The sequence below is a fragment of the Amblyomma maculatum genome, chromosome 2 (assembly GCF_055883805.1).
Source record: "Amblyomma maculatum isolate TAMU_Amacu chromosome 2, ASM5588380v1, whole genome shotgun sequence".
NCBI classification, from domain to species: Eukaryota; Metazoa; Arthropoda; class Arachnida; order Ixodida; family Ixodidae; genus Amblyomma; species Amblyomma maculatum.
This window is the reverse complement of record NC_139345.1, coordinates 210445785-210460608: the sequence shown is the minus strand read 5'-3', so window position 1 is coordinate 210460608 and position 14824 is coordinate 210445785. Positions and strand designations below refer to the sequence as shown.

The following is a 14824-nucleotide window of genomic DNA, read 5'->3' as shown; positions in this document are numbered from 1 at the left end:
GGTGGTAGAATAATTCGCTTCGGAACGAGACAGGGTGCGGCTGGCGTAAGCAATTACCCGCTCAGCGCCTTCTTGCCACTGAACGAGAACTGCACCGAAGCCAACGTTACTAGCGTCGGTATGCAATTCTGTGTCGGCCTCCTCGTCGAAGTGGCCAAGTATGGGCGTTGTTTGAAGACGCTTGCGAAGCTCCTCAAAGGCCCTTTGCTGCTCGTCGGCCCAGATGAAAGGCTGGTCGTCCTTTGTTAGACGAGTTAATGGTTCCGCTATTCTGGAGTAGTCGTGCACAAATCTCCTATAATATGCACAGAGGCCCAAAAACCGACGCTCGGAACTTTTATCAGTGGGGGTCGGGAATGCAGCTACGGCAGCCGTCTTCTCTGGATCAGGGCCAATTCCCTCAGCACTCACGACGGGACCCAGAAACTTGAGCTGTTGGAATGCAAAGTGGCATTTTTCTGGTTTTAGTGAGAGTCCGGCCCCGCGGATGGCATTTAGCACGGCCGTCAATCGTTTGAGGTGCTCCTCATAGGTCGCAGAGATAATGACAACGTCATCAAGGTAGACGGGGCACGTCTGCCATTTCAGGCCGGCTAGGACAGTGTCCATCATTTTTTGAAAGGCTGCGGGAGCGGAACACAAACCAAAGGGAACCACCTTAAATTCGTACAGTCCGTCAGGAGTAATGAATGCGGTCTTCTCTCGATCACGTTCGTCGACTTCGATCTGCCAGTACCAACTGCGTAGATCGAGCGATGAAAGTATCGGGCGTGGCGGAGTCGGTCGAACGAGTCATCGATTCGAGGCAATGGGTAGACGTCCTTTTTCGTAATTTTGTTAAGCCTCCTATAGTCGACGCAGAATCTGTGTTCCGTCCTTTTTAGCGACCAGCACAACTGGTGAGACCCATGTGCTTGTGGACGGCTGGATCACATCATCGCGGAGCATTTCATCGACCTGCGCCCGAATAGCCTCTCGTTTTTTCGCCGATACTCGGTAGGGGTGTTGGCGGATAGGGCGCTGGGTGGGATCAACTATAATTCGATGTTTGGCTACTGACGTCTGTTTCACTTTAGAAGTGACGGCAAAGCAGTCACTTAAGTGTCCAGAATTGCTTGAAGGCGTTTCTGGGTAAGAGACAAAGCAGGATTCACGTCAGTTTGAACAGTCTGTGCAGTGCTCTCGGGAGGGTTTTCGTTGGCCAGCGATAGGGTGCAATGGGCGGATGGCGCAATGCCGATGGTTCAGGCGCAGGGGTACGCAACACGTCGCTGTACGTCATGATGTGTGGCGCAGACGGCTGGGGTGATGGTACTGATGACACTGATGGCACTGCTTGACGGAGCTCACAATATCCGAGATGCCCCCAACACGTGGATGTTGTTCAAGAGAGGGCAGCTTTTGCAGCTCTTCGCGCACGATGCTACGGATTAGTTCGCGGAGGGCTTCCTTGTCGTTTCCTGCCATTGGCAAGCGGAAGTTTACGGCAGCGATGTTCGCAGAGCGATCAAAATGTACAAATCGCTGATTCAAGGCACGCTCGATGCTTGTTGCTTCTTTCATAAAATCAGCCACAGTACGTGGAGGGTCACGTACAAGGCCAACGAACAGCTGCTCCTTGACGCCTTGCATAAGGTGGCGCACCTTCTTTACCTCCGACATGGACGGATTCGCCCGGTTGAAAAGGCGAGTCCTTTCTTCTACAAACATGGCGACGCTTTCATTAGGCCGCTGTGCTCGGGACTGTAGAGCGAGTTCGGCCATCTCTTTCCTTGCATCGTTGCCGAATGTTCCGAGCAGCTGCCGCCGGAAATCCTGCCAGGTGGTAATGGAAGCCTCATGGTTTTCGAACTACATCTTGGCGGCATCCTCTAGTGCGAAATAAACATTCTGCAATTTCCGCTCCTCGTCCCACGCATTAAACACAGCGACCCGGTCGTAGCTGGTCAGCCAGTCCTCAACGTCTTCAAACTTGTCGCCATGGAACGGCGTGGGCATACGTGGAGTATGGCAGATCAGCTGCTTGGTACTCACGGGAAGCTGAATGGTCTGGATTGCCGCTGTAGTCATCGTGGTTCGCAGTGAGGATATAAGAGGACCACACTCGGGAGCTAAGCCTCTCAAGTGACGGCTCCCCTTGTGCACAGGTGTCGTGTCCACGGCGTGTAGATGGGCGTAGGGGGCAGCCAGAGGCTCTTCGTACATGGGATCTACCCCGCACCTCCACCAAAAATGTCACAGAAGTCAGTGGAACCGGTTCAGCAGGTTTACTTACACCTAAGTAAAAGCACCGGCAAGATAAGGCACGGAACAGACTGGCGGGCGAGCACCGAGAGCGAAGGAGACGAGCTCGTGCCAGTCTCCCGAGCTCGCCACATGGCGGCGTCAGTAAGATAACATTGCGGCAATAGGTCTGTTCGATTAAGAACTCGTTCTCGGCTTCAATTCTGAAAAAGTTCCGCTGGTGCCAGTCAGGTGCCGGCGAGGTGCAGTTCCATTTCTGTGGTTCAGGTGCAGCGCGTCAGCAGCGCCCCACATTACTGGTGCGGCATTTTCAATCGAGCCTTGTCGTCTGCTCGCTTGTTTTCGTTGGCCGCAAGCTGTTAGTTCGCGCGGTGCGGTCATTTTTGTGCCTGGCGAGGCCATGGACAACATCGTTGAAGTCATTTTTAAGGAATTTCTGGAGTCCTCCGACAGTGAGGACAGGGAACCCGATGCCGTGCTTTCCTTCACAGCAGCACAGTTATTACATCGTGGTTCAGACCGAGACCGATCGACAGACCATAATTCACCAAGTTCCCGTACAACTGAAGCGCTGTTATTAGATATTTCAGCTTCGAACTCAATATGCATTTCAGGTTGCCACAAAAGACCTTAGAGGAAGTTGCCATTTTCCCGGATAATGACGCCTGATCCGTCGACGAGGAGAAAAAAATGTCCCTAATTAGATCATAGATGTTTACAAACATCTCATCGGCAGCGCGCGTCGTCTGCTAGCGCCGTCAATACGTGACCACATATCTGCACCTCCTCCTCGGAGGGGGCCGCGGTTATTTGCACCAGAGCGGCACTACGAGTGCACCAAAATCAATCGCGGACGAAGGTGCAGGGACCGCTATGAATCGAGCGCTTTGGTGCAGCGCACCGTGAACCGATTCCGGTGGTGCAGAGAACCACGGCTGAATCGAACGCAGCTAATATTAATACCCAAGAAAGTAGCAGGTGGGACAGCGGCCGATGTAGCTTAGTTGGAAGAGCACCGGCCGCGGTATTCGCAGGTCGTGGGTTCGGTTCCCATCATCGACACGTTGTTTTTCTTTCTACTTTGTGTTTAATTATCTTTACCCGAACAGATTACATTACTAATTTATGTGATTATTGAAGTAAAAATTAAAGAGACATAAAGTACAATCCCCAGTGCTTTCCTTGGCTTCGCCGACTGTTGAGTTCTTTCCTTCATGTATTATAACGAGCACCTTCATTTCCCCTTAATTTATCTGCTTGTAGCTTACGGGGGTCTCGGTTCTGGCAGTCTTGAGGCCATAGGTAGCGTAAGAGGGTTCCAGCACAGCTTTCACCCTCGCTCCTGATCACGTTCTACGTGACGCTGGCGGTAACACAGGGCGTTCCACGTCCACCGCTATGGTTCAGTGTGGCGCTGGTGAACACTCTCAAGGTTCGTATACAGACAACATTAATACCAAAGAAAGTAGCAGGTGGGACAGCGGCCGGTGTAGCTCAGTTGGAAGAGCACCGAACACGATATTCGGAGGTCGTGGGTTCGGTTCCCACCATCGGCACGGTGTTTTTCCTTTTACTTTGTGTTTAATTATCTTTACTCTGAACAGATTACGTTTCTAATTTATGTGAATATTGAAGTAAAAATTAAAAACAAAGACATAAAGTACAATCCCCAATGCTTTCCTAGGCCTCGCCGACTGTTCGGTTCTTTCCTTGATGTATTATAATGAGCACCCTCATTTCCCCTTCATTTATCTGCATATGGAGTTTTGGTATTCTCCGCAATTTAGTAGACCTGGGCATGCGGGGACGAATGTTACACTGTTAAAGAGATTTCCTGTCGGGCCATTCATTCCGTGTACGGCTAGGTTGAACGCTTTCCAGGGATTTTCTTCAGGAGAATGGTATACCTCAGGGGTGCATTCTAAGCACGACACTGTTTATCGTAAAAATGAATTCTATTGTTCAAGTAATCCAAAATGTATCATGTATTCAGTCTATGTCGACGACCTTCAGACTGCGTGCACATCCTCGAGCGTATCAATATGCGAGAGGCAAATACAACTTAACATAAAATATACTAGCGTCTTGAGCCGACAGAAATAGATTTACGTTTTTCCCGCACGAAACAGTAGCCGTGCTTTTCTCACTGCCTGCAGATTAACCCCACACTATATCTAAATGAAGCCCTTTTGTCTGTACAAAAAGAACAAACTTTTGTGAACAACAATTGACGAAAAACTCACGTTTCTGCCACACATAAACAACCTCAAAAACAAAAAACAACAACTTTGCAATCTCTGGATTTACTGAACGTGCACTCTAAGAAACACTGGGGATCTGACCGGACTTGCCGACTACACGTCTACCGCTCTCTAATACGCTCTACTCTAGAGTATGGATGCAAATTGCATGGTTTGGCAAGATCATCATACGTGGAGAAACTTGATCCAATATATAACGCAGGGCTTCGCCTGTCATGCCGAGCCTACAGGACATCTCCTATACCTAGCCTGCTTGCAAAAACTAATGAACTCCTCTTGAATATAGATCAACCAAACTTACATTCGCTTGCACCATTAAAATCCTTCCGAAACACATGAGCCATTCAGTTGTAGCGCAGTGTCCGTCCTGGAAATTTTCACCAATAAACTTCACGCCACCAGGCCACTTTTTTGCGATTCGAACGAATCTGTCAAGATGTCCATGTAATGAATTGTTTACCTCTCATTGCTAAAATCATTGAAGCCGAAGAGATAAATAGTTCGGGATGCGCGTCTGTAAGCAAACCTTCCATTCTCCTCTCAGATAAAGAGCTCGTTTTTCTATGGAATTGATACTGTTGTCACATGCAATTCCTCTTCTCTGGCGTATAAATGTGATGCTTCAGGAGAATCAAATTTGTTGGAAGTTAGCGCTCGTGGGGTTCGTCTCTCGTTTATTGGAAATATACAAAAGCTTTGCTGCCCATTCTCCTTTTTGTTAATATACACACATTATTCTCCATTTAGTTTTCTAGTCTATCAGTAATAGCATCGTGATGTGTGATGTCATCGTGGCATAATCGCATTGTGTTTTAGAGATGTTCAAAAGTTTTTTTATGTTTATTCCGTTTATATTGCCTGATGCCCATCATATAGTGTTTTCTTTTCGCAATGTAAAAAAAAAAATAATGTCCCACTTTGCTGCTGCTGTACGCCTTAAGGACTTCTCAAGCCGCGACTTTTCCCTTGGCATCCTTCCACCCCTTCGTGAAAAAATAAAGCATGTACGTGCAGCTCAAGCCCGATAGAGAAAAATAAAGAAAATATACCATTTAAAGATTGCATGGCAGTAGCGTATTGTAAACAGAGAGATAAAGGGCAATCAACTTGGAATAATGCAATAAATAACAAACGTCTGTTTTGGCAGAATGGAAATCAAATACTCACCAGGAACGTTTGAAGGAAGTGAGTGTATGCCGCCTTCGTATAGGACACACAAAAAAGAAAAATCCATATGTGAGGTATGCTGTGGTGACCTCACTATAAGCCCCTCGTGTAAAAAATTTGAAACGCTAAGGAGGAAACATTTCACGAAGTTGTACAATGAACGCATTCCTCTACACCCGACATTGGTTTTAGGGGAAAATTCTCTTGTTGATTTATCCTGCATTTTTAGTTTTTTGAAAGAAGCTAACTTCATAAACAAAATATAGCTCAGAACAATTACAGTCTCTAAATACAGAGAGCGGTATTTAAGCTTGTGGTTGGCGCATGATAGCCTCAGTTTTTTATGCGCCACTAAGCCCAAAACACCACAACAATTTCACACAGGTTGCGCGCCATCTGCTGCGGCAGCGCAGTAGGATCACGGGGCATTATGACCGCGGGTTGTCTGTGGGCGCAGCATGCTGGCGCTAAAGTTGCATGCAAGAAAAGTGCAAAATCAGCGAATTGTACTTTGCTAGCCGCTTAATTATTAGTTCCTTTCTAATGACACAGCTTAGTATACAGTCGTGCAGCAAAGCATACACTAGACGACGCACTCGAATGCAGTAACGTTTTTCTGTAGTGTATATTTTTTTATTTATTTTTTGAAGTGCATTTCTATTTACACTTCAGGAAGGAGGCAAAAAGGCATGACGCCTGACATGGACCGTCCTCCCTGGGGGAAGCAAATTGCATTTGGCACATGTATACAAAGTAAGCAAATACAATGTGTGTAGCGGTCATCATGACATCAGTTTCCACAAGTATATGAAACAAAATTCATTTAAAAAATACCAATACCTGAACCTAAGGTGTTCTGAATAAATAAGAAAAAAACAACATGAAACCATCACATGCCACGACTGCTGGTACAGCAATTTACGATGAACATACAAGAGCGAAAAGCTGTACAGTGCATGTTACAGTAAGTTAAGATTTCTTGAAAAGAAGCAATGATGAAATACAAGAAGTTATGAAGGGACAGAAAGAAAAAAGAATTACGTTCACTGATATGAATGCACAGTATATCACAGGATGTACCAAAACGTCATGAAGTCAGCAGTGCAATCACTTTTCTCTTGTAGATGTTTTTCTTTTACATTGGTACAAGAGGTCATGTACATTTCTGTTTTCATTTAAAAGAACAGTCCTTTGATATCTAACTTCGGTTGCCCGTCTAGCAATCTGAAGTGGCGAAGCTCGGTGTTCTCCATGTTTCTTTGCTTCCTCGCAGATTTTGCAACAGATTGAAACAATGTTGGCCCCGGTTTTTCTGTGACACGGGGCCATTAACGCTATCGCGTTGTATAGAAAAGTTGCAGCAGTGAAGGATTATTGTGGGTGGCACTGATTTTGCAATGAGGTCTCACGAATGTGTTCTCTTAATTTGTCTCTATACAAACGAGCCCGCTGAGGCGTCTCTTGTAGGCCATGAAGAGAATGACATCTAACGCTCCACAGAAACACCAGGCGCCTGTCTTATATAAAGACTGGTAGCGACAACAGTTCAATATAAACTGCGAGGCTTCTAGACCTCTCACGCTTGTCCACTAGCAGGTGGCAACAGCTCGCTAGTGGAAGCCATACCCGCTTAGCTTCCTCCCGTAGTGCCTGCTACGGCTGCTGTTTATGCCCTTAAAGACCCCTTTAGGGGTATTAGATAAGGGGTGGGTTAACAAATAAGTGAGATAATTATAATGTTCGAATATGTGAAGTTAAAGCTATCGCAAACGTCGATGGCAGGTGATGACAGCAATGACGTGGGGAAGGCCGTTCCAGTCGATGGCTGTTCGGGGAAAAAATGAGCCAGCAAATGTGCGGTTCTACACAGTGGTCATGTAATATGAAAAGGATGCGCAGTGCGGTGGGGTATGCCTGATGGCAGGGATGATTGAGAGAACTATGAAAAAGCTTACGAAAAAGACAGAGACTAGCTATGCGACGACGGGCGCTAAGGCTCATAAGATCTGCTGTTACGCTGACATTAAACGAGTAATCAGAGTGAATGAATCTTACAGCGCGATTCTGTATATTTTCAAGTGCGTTAGCTAGATATAATTGATGCGGGTGCCATATTGGGGATGCATATTCTACCCTAGGTCTGATGAGCTATTTATACGCGAGTAACTTTACGTGTTATGGTGCATGCCTTAGATGACGTTTTAGAAAACAGATTTGTTAGCAGATGATATCACGATAGAGATATGAGCGCGCCAGGTCAGATCACTGCTTAAGGTTACACCAAGGTACTTATAAGATTGCACGTGTTCAATAGTGGAGACCATGATAGTGTGGTTAAATACGAGGGGGTGTTGGCGACGGTGAAAGGAGACATGCTTGCATTTGTTAGCGTTTAGTTTCATGAGCCATTGGCCGCACCATTGCTGAACATGGTTAAGGTAATTTTGGAGAGCGGCTTGGTGGGATGTGTTAGTCACTGTGCGACAAGTGACGCAATCATCGGCAAACATGCGAACCTTGCATGTTAGAATGTGTTGGTAAGTCATTAATGTAGATAAGGAACAACAGCAGACCAAGGGCAGAGCCTTGTGGGACGCTTGAAGTTACAGCAAGGGAGGTAGACACCTTTATTTATTTATTTATTTATTTATTTATTTATTTATTTATTTATTTATTTATTTATTTATTTATTTATTTATTTATTTATTTATTTATTTATTTATTTTCAATACTCTCAAGGCCCGGAGGCATTACAGAGAGGAGGGGCATACAAAATCAGCCGTAATCTTCTTAAAATTTTCGACATCGGTGATGGCAGTGACGAAGGCAGGGAGGTGGTTGCAGTCATTCGCAGTTCGAGGAATAAAGGAATTCAAACAATGTGTGGTTCGGCAGTGCTTGATCCCTACCTTGAGGCTGTGATCAATGCGTGAGGATATATAAGAAGGAGGAAGAATTAACCAATCTTTGAGAATAGGATTAGTATAATAAATGCGGTGAAAAAGACATAAGCGAAAATATTTACGACGATGAGAAAGCACAGGAAAACCAAGGGTTGATTTTATTGCAGATACGCTTGCAGTTCGTGAAAAATTAGAAACAATAAAGCTGGCGGCGCTCTTCTAAACGAACTCTAGACTGTTAATTAAAGTTACTTGATTAGGATCCCAAATAGAGCATGCATATTCTAGTTTGGGTCTTATTAACGTCCTATACAAATGAAGCTTAACGGAACTGTCTGCAGCTGTGAAATGGCGGCGTAAGAAGCCTAGTGTGCGGTTAGCCTGGTTAGATATATAGTTGACGTACATTTTACAAGAGAGATTATGTGTTATGTGAACGCCGAGATATTTTTATGATGAAAGAGGTGATAACGAAGTGGAATTAAGAAGATAGCGAGTGGTGTTATCATGCGTTCGGTTAGAAACACGCATGTATTTGCATTTAGTAGTGTTAAGCTTCATAATCCAGTCGCTGCACCATGAAGAAATTGTATCCAAGTCTGACTGCAAACAAGCTTCTTCAAGGGGATTAGTAATGGTACGGTAAAGAACACAGTCATCTGCAAAAATTTTAATCTGGGAAGAAACACTGTTAGGAAGATCGTTAATATAAATGAGACACAAGAGAGGACCTAACACAGAATCTTGAGGTACTCCGGAAGTTACAGAAGTTAGAGGAAAGTCATAACCATTGACTGTGACGTATTGGCTTCGGTTAGAAAGAAAACATTTAATCCAGCCCAAAACCTGATTGTCAATATTCAGAGCACTGAGCTTAATTAGTAGCAAGTCGTGCGAAACAGAGTGGCTTGGGCGCCCGTCTCGGCTGCGGGAGGTGGTAAGTTCGAAACCCGCCACCGGACACCCACCGGTAAAATTGGGTACAAGCGTCCCCCGGCCCGGCGCCCGGCTCTTTCAGGGGTGTGCGTTTGGAAGAGGCTCTGCTAACCCTGCTATGCTCCTTCGAGGGCTTAGTTTCGAACAACAATGGCCTGCAAAGGCCGTTGTTGTTCGCAAAATAAAAAAATATACAGGCCACAACAAAGTTAGCATCCACAGCTCGAAAAATATCATTAGTGAAAGAGAGGAGTTGAGTTTCACACGAGAAAAGTCTTCGGAAGCCATGTGGGTATGAACTAAAAAAGTTGTTAGATTCGAGGAAAGAAACAAGGTGAGAGTACATTATGTGCTCAAGAAGTTTGCAGGGTACGCTGGTTAGTGAAATGGGCCTATAGTTAAGTGCTGAAACAGTGTTACCGGATTTATGTAAAGGAATTCCTTCTCCACCTTCCAATCATTCGGCATGGAACAACTCTGCAGTGACTGCATAAATAGTTCACAAAGAATCAAAGATGAGCATGTAGCAGTACTTTTCAAAAACTTTGATGTTATTGCTTTCACACCCGAGGAAGCTGAAACCTTCTGTCTTTCAATTAAACATGATACACCAACAGAATCAATGGTTATCGGATCCATAGGTAAAACGTCAGATGTATAAAGATCGGGTAAACAGTTCAAAGATGTAGACGAGAGACATGAAGCAAAATATTCGTTCAACACTTTGCAGCATTCACTCTCGGGTATTGGTGCGTTGCTATCATCGGAAAGATCTACTATATTCGACTTATTCCCGCTGACCACATTCCAAACTTTCTTGACATTTTTTTTCAGAAGAGATGGGAGGGTGTGCTGGTAAAATTGCTTTTTTGTTTCAGATGCAACTTTCCTGTATTCACTATTAGCGGCAGCGTAGGCGTGACAACGTTCAGCCGTTTGTGCTGCCTTGGCCCGCCGAAATAACATTTTCTTCTTGTTCAGTAGGCGCCGCAAGCACGCATTAAACCATGGGGCATGGGAGTTGGATGTAATGCGTTTCTGAGGGACGAATTTATTAATTGAAAATTTCACTCTTTCATTGTACAAATCCCAGTTGTCTTCAACACTGCGGTTGTGAAAACTTGGAATGTAGTCAGCGACGAAATTCGTTAGTTCAAGATTTAGAGTGTCAAAGTCTGCGTTTTTGTCGTCAGAAATAACTTTTCGCCTTTTCATGTTGGGAACAGAAGTTCGCAGTTAGAAATAAATTAGGCAATGATCACTTAGACCAGGCATGCATCTTAAACAGCAAACCAGCTCAGGTGTGGTAGTGAGGATGTGGTCAAGGGTGTTAGAAGACTGTTGTGTAGATCGCGTAGGCTGGAGAACTAGCTGTGTAAAGTTGAAATCGAGGCAAATGTTTATGAACAGAGAGCACTCAGATGGACCATCTGATGTAGGAGGAGAGTCATGCCAATTAATTGCTGGATAATTAAAATCGACAAGAAGAAAGAGCGGACTTGAAGGAAATTGTACACGTAACTCGTTTAATACGTCATGTAGATCAGAACAAAATGTCATGGACGAAGTGGGTGGGCGATAACACACGCAAAAAATAAAATCGTGATAGCCGAGGCTGACACGTGCACACACCATTTCTAACGGTGAAGCGATATCTAAAAGACAAGATCTCAGACCACCACGCACAGCAATCAGTACCCCGCCATCAGTACGCAAGTTGCGGTCATAGCGAAAAAATTTGAAAACACTTTCACATTCGAAGATTTCATCATCCGCAATATCACTCGAAAGCCAAGTTTCGGTCAAGATAACAATGTCGGCTGAACACGTGTCGATAACTGAATACAGATCGTGACATTTGTTACGGACACTACGTACATTTGAAAAAAGAAGGGAAACTGGCTTTGCGACCGGGCGTGTAAATAGCTATTGCGATGAGCTAGGAGCGTATGAAACACTCATGGTATTGTCCATGGAATTCGAAACTGATGATTGGCCTCTGTTAGCGCTAGAACGACTGTCGGCAAGATCTACTTCACAAACACGATCGGTCGATGCACAATAGACATAGCATTTGTTGTCTATGTACAATCGATTTGCTTGCAATACATACTTCTGTCCTGAAGCCTTCCCGAATTCGGCTATTTTTTGCGGGACTGGCGTGTGGTGCGAGAAAAGTCTTCACTAATCGCTATCTTAGAACCTTTGAATTTAGAGCGCTGCGATAAAATCTTGTCTTTCAATTTGGGGGAACCGAATTTCACAACGATAGGTCGACATCCCTCCGATTTATACGAGCCCAGTCTGTGAGCACGATGGATGCACTCATCAGGAAAAGATAAGGCTAATGTCTCAGAAAGAATTTTCCGAATGTATTCTTCGGACTCAGCCCAGGTTTCTGCATCCTTGTCCGGGACACCGTAAAAGATAAGGTTGTCTCGACGGGATCGGTCCTCGAGGTCGTCCAACCGTGAATTTATTCAGCAGACTCAGCATGAACAGCATCGGATATAGCATCAGTGAGTCCGTGGGAGCATTCTCCTTCCAACGTTTGTACGTGGGATTCAACAGCCATAAGCCTGGAAGTGAGATCACACACTTTCTGCTGTAATTCAAGTTGGTTAGCCTTGAGCTGCGTTAAGGTATTCATCAGCTCAGCATGGCGGGCATCTGATTTTGCCGATAGCGCCGAAATAGCAGCAAGAACCCCAGCATTAGGGTTAGCTTCATCTAGTTCAGGGCCAGGGTTTGACTCAATGTCGCCTGCCAACAATATAAGCTTCACAACATGCATGCATTCGCAGTTCGTTGAAGCTAACGCAAGTGGGCAAGGAAAGAGCAGCGTACAGACGTTGCTGGTACGTTTAGTGTGTAAGGAAGTACCATTACCAACCTGTACAGCAAAGAAGCAGAACGAACTTTCAGGCGTCCGCCTTGCAGCTGCTCTTCCCTTCCCACTGAAGAAGTCGTTGAAACCGCTCGCTTTTATATCCGTGGTGGGTGGGGCCGATGTTCCTTGGACGCATGGTGGCGTTGAGGGCAGGAAAGTGTTGGCAGAATTGATGACATCAGCCGTCTAGTTCGCTGCCACAAACCACGATGACCTTGCGTTGATGTCGATATATTCACAGCCGGATGCAGACAACCACGTGCCAAGAAGGAGGGGAATCTGTACAGCAAATGAGCAGAAAGAACTTTCAGTCGTCCGCATTGCAGCTGCTCTTCCCTGCCCATGGTTGTTAAAAAACAAAACTGTGAGCGGTTAGTCAAATTCCTTGATCCATGTGAGAACGTTAGGGTGCAAATTTAACTGCTCTAGCTTTAATAGTAAATGTTTGTGGGGCATGGTATCGAAAGCTTTTGCGAAATCTTAAAAAAATGTCATCAGTCTGAATATTACGGTCGAGGTTAGCATGTACATCATGGATGAAAAGTGTGAACTGGGTTTCGCAAAAGAAGTTTTTGCGGAAGCCATGTTGTGGTGGATAAAAAAATTTGTTAGCGTCTAGACAATTCATAACATGGGAGTAAATGACGTGTTCCATGACTTTGCATATGGTACGCTAGTTATAGAAATATAGAAATAGGACAGTAATTAAGGGGGGATTTTTTGTCACCTGATTTGTACGCTGGAGCCACTTTCAATGATCCGGGAGACTTCCTGTAGCGAGTGATTGCGTGAACAACAGCAAATATTCAACATAGATGTGCTTAGTGTTTTTTAGCATTTTGGAATTAATTTTGTCGATTCCAGATGATGAAGAGAGCTTCATATTTCCTATTAAAGATAAAATACCACAAGAGGAGAAAGTTATACAGGTTAAAGGGGGAAGTATACTGTAGTATAAAGTGCCGGAAGTAATGCGTCAGCTTCTTTTGTGAATACAGATGAGCCATTAAACAATTCAGCACAATCAGTGCCACTGACCTCCGCGCCCGCTGCGTCAGTAAGGTTAATGGTATGAGTGTCCTTTGGGTTTATTATCTGCCAGAATTTTTGGGGGTTACTGTTGAGGATGTTGGGCAAGTCAAGGTTAAAAAATGATTTTTTTTTTTTGCGCCGCGAATCGCACTATAGTAGGCATCCGCGGCAGCATAATATTTGATCCAAGCTTGACTGAAATTTTGCCGTTCGAAAAAGGAGCTTTTTTTTTCGCCCCTGCCGTTTTAATGTGTTCGTGAACCACGGCTTTTGTTTGTTGGCGGGGATGGTTATCTGAGGGATATATTTGTCAGCAAGCTGGGTGATCGTTTAGTAAATAACAGCCAGTTATTGTTCAAAGAACGGCAATGAATTTTAGACTCAAATGCAGGCAGGAAGTTTTCTTGCTCATTGTTAATGACATCGTAATTGCCTCTACCGTTAAGTCGGATAATTGTCTCGTGTGTCTGGCAGATCTCAATAACAAACTTAAAAACCGTGTGAATAATTTTATGGTCAATAACTTCACGTATGTTGGTTATAGAGGATAAGCTACCAGGATAAGTGGTCAGTATAAGATCTATATTAGAAGCGCCGCGAGCCAAACGTGTTGGCTCAGACACTAGTTGATGTATGTTAAAGTATGAGCAGACATCCGAGAATTCTCGGGATTCAGTGGCATTCGTGATAGAGGTTTCGTTTTCCCAGCAGATATCTGGGCAATTGAAATCTCCAAAAAGAAGAATTTCTGCGTTCGGGTATTTAGACTTAAGGCTGATAAACCTGTTATTAGGTTCCCTAGGAAACGATGGATTACTTTGTGAGGTCTGTAACATGTGAATAACAAGACAGTTTTTGGTGCAGCATGGCAGATTATCCACAGAATTTCTAGTTTTGACCGAGTGTTGATGCGAGATAATGATAATAGGTGATATAACTGCAATGAGGACGCCTCTGCCACGCGTGCCGGTGTGGTCATTGCGATAGACGTTACAATGTGGTAGGTGTGACAAGACTTCATTATCAGTTATGTTATCTGTAAGCCACGTTTCAGTGAGCATCAGTACATTAGCCCGGGATGATTGTACCAGACTTACCAGGGCGACGCGTTTAGGAAAGAAGCTTCTTATGTTAGTATAGATAATAGAAAAGGGAAGATTTAATTGGTCAGCAGAGCATTGCGGTTTGGGGGAAATTTTGCAATTTCACGATTGCTATACGCGATTTCTTTCACAGTTTCTAAGATTTCATCATACATGTAGCGCCTAGCACCCATACGTAAAGTCGTGTAGCACAGCTGAAATTTCCCAGATTTTTTTTTAGCAAATGCGCGCCGGTGCTTGCTAACATTTCTAACTCGGCGAGAAAAATCCTCGCCAACGCTGTAGCCT

The 14824-nt window shown here is 44.7% G+C and overlaps 1 pseudogene; it reads right to left on the bottom strand.

The window, feature by feature from the left end:
• Positions 1 to 10559: 10559 nt before the first annotated feature.
• On the bottom strand, positions 10560 to 12431 carry LOC146201207 (uncharacterized; annotated as a pseudogene).
• Positions 12432 to 14824: the final 2393 nt, after the last annotated feature.